The 2,408-nt window shown below is 33.5% G+C and overlaps 1 long non-coding RNA gene across 1 annotated transcript in view; it reads right to left on the bottom strand.

Moving 5' to 3' along the window:
- The window catches only part of LOC106878568 (uncharacterized), a 3,522-nt gene extending 1,327 nt beyond the window's left edge, over nt 1–2,195 (bottom strand). Inside the window, exon 1 of the long non-coding RNA XR_001410515.2 lies at nt 1,935–2,195. This is a non-coding gene — a long non-coding RNA (uncharacterized LOC106878568). The remainder of the gene's footprint in view (nt 1–1,934) is intronic.
- Between the last annotated feature and the right edge of the window lie 213 nt (nt 2,196–2,408).

The raw sequence follows: 2,408 nt of genomic DNA, 5'->3' as shown, positions 1-2,408 counted from the left end.
CATACATGAATGTATATATATATATAATATACATGTGGTCAAAAATTAAATGAACGTATGTTACTTGGTCGAATATATCTGATTTTTGACAGGTCTTTCGACAGCGCTGTGCATGTTTAGGTCTAATTAAATCTTTTCAGCAAAATATGGTTCAATCATTGTTACCATTGAAATAACTTTAAACTAGGTGAAGATATGTTTTCTGAGAAATAGGCCAAGGATAGAAATTCTCTGAAGGAAAAAAACATAAAATTCATACTTTTTCAATATTATAATTTTATCTCAGTTGATAATATCGTATTACGAGATTTTTAGAAATCGCAGTAAAATGGCTTTCAAACTGCACATTTAGAAGTATGTTTTGATATAAAAACGAGAAGAATACATTGGATAATGTTACCCGACTCGAAAATCTTGACTGTCAAAAAGCATATAGGCTGGTTGGCCATTGTAGGAATGGTCTTCTGGATAAGCTCTGATTCCTCAGTAAACAAACTTTACCAAAAGTCAAAAAGGAAAATAGGAAAATATTCGAACGTCGGAATAGATACTTATACTGTCACAAACACTAACGCATGCGCACAGTGACAAATATCAACACAGACGTATACACTAAATGATAGATACATGTAAAGAGGGTGAGAGAGACGGAGAGAGAGAGAGAGAGAGAGAGGGAGAGAGAGAGAGCGAAGTTAGAAGACAAAGAGAGAAAGACAGAGAGGACCAAATAAACACAGACATGCAGACACATAACACACATGCACATGCACACATGCACACACGCATATGTATGTATGTATGTATGTGTATACGTTTGTGCACGCACGCGTCTCTATTTTCCTAGGTTCAGACCGTTTTGATTGTAAAGTTTGTGACTGAGGTCTGTCTTGTACCGTTAGAATTTCTTACAAAGAAAGTCTTTGATGCCATTGCTATTCTTCACCTAGATATGTCTACTACTACTACTACTACTACTACTACTACTACTACTACTACTACTACTACTACTACACATGCACACACAAACACAGACACTAACAGTGCTGCATATAATTACATGTTTAAACGTCTGTCTATATACATGTATATATATGTCACACTCTCTCTCTTTGTACGTATATATACACATATACACACACTCATACATGCATAAATACATACATGCAATATACAGATATGTCCATAAACACACACACACACACACATATATATATATACATATATATACATATATATGATGTCTATGTGTTACATGCGTTTTCGATTTTATTCATAAATATGGATGCATACAGCCAGGCATATACACACACTCACACTTTGTCACGCTCACACACACAAACACACACACACACACATCGAAAGAGAAAGAGAGGGAGAGAGAGTGACAGAGAATGATATAAATAGACAGATATAAACGCACAGACAGCACCCCAAAACATACATTAATTATCTATCTAGTTTCGTCGTGTTGTGATGACGATTCAAAGACAAACGACAAAAAAGAAAAAAAACAACAACAAAAAAACGAAGAAAAAAAATAAAATAAAATATAAATAAGTAAATTACTAAATAAATAGATAGATAAATAAATAAAACCGATGCAAAATGAACGACAAACACAAAATGAAAGTCTAAAAGAACGTAACAACATCATCAACAACAACAACAACAACAGCAACATCTGCATCAGCAACAACAACAACAACATCGATATAGTGTTTGCTGCTTCTAGATTTAAAGAACCAATAACCAGTTGACGAATCACCAAACCTATTCTTCAGAAGTTGCAATAACAATACGATTTTTTTTTTCCGCATTGGTTTTCTTGCATAAGAGTTACATTTTCATTTGGTTTACTCTATAATTTCTTCTATTTAAAGCGTTAAGCTAGAAAATACAAAAGAAAAGAATATATGACAGGAATTGAAGTATACCAAAAATTTCTGTCTCTTTTTACTCTTTCTTTTGATTCTTTGATTCTGTGATTCTGTGATTCTTTGTTCTTCAACATTCATTGCATTATCTGATATCTAAACATATATAGCATCGGTAGTTTACAGAAGTAAGTCTTGTTTATTCTTGAACTAGCACTAGTTCAATATTCTATGTTTGTTGTTGCTGTTGTTGTAGTTGGTAGTGGTGGTGGTGTTGTTGGTCGATGTAGAGGTGTTGGTAGTAGTCATGGTTGTCGTGGTTTCGTCGTCATAATATCATGATTTCCTAGTAATTATTACGTATGAACGTCTTCGTGTGTGTGTGAGTATATATGCGCATGTGTATATGCGTGCATGTATTTGTTTATTCTTGTGTATAATACACATGCATTTATATATATTCACCCACGCATATGTGCTTGTATACAGCCACCCACACATAAGTACATTTATGATTCTACATACTTACATATA

The sequence above is a fragment of the Octopus bimaculoides genome, chromosome 8 (genome assembly GCF_001194135.2).
Source record: "Octopus bimaculoides isolate UCB-OBI-ISO-001 chromosome 8, ASM119413v2, whole genome shotgun sequence".
Lineage (NCBI taxonomy): Eukaryota > Metazoa > Mollusca > Cephalopoda > Octopoda > Octopodidae > Octopus > Octopus bimaculoides.
Note: the sequence above shows the minus strand (reverse complement) of the source record. Positions and strands in the feature narration are given on the sequence as shown.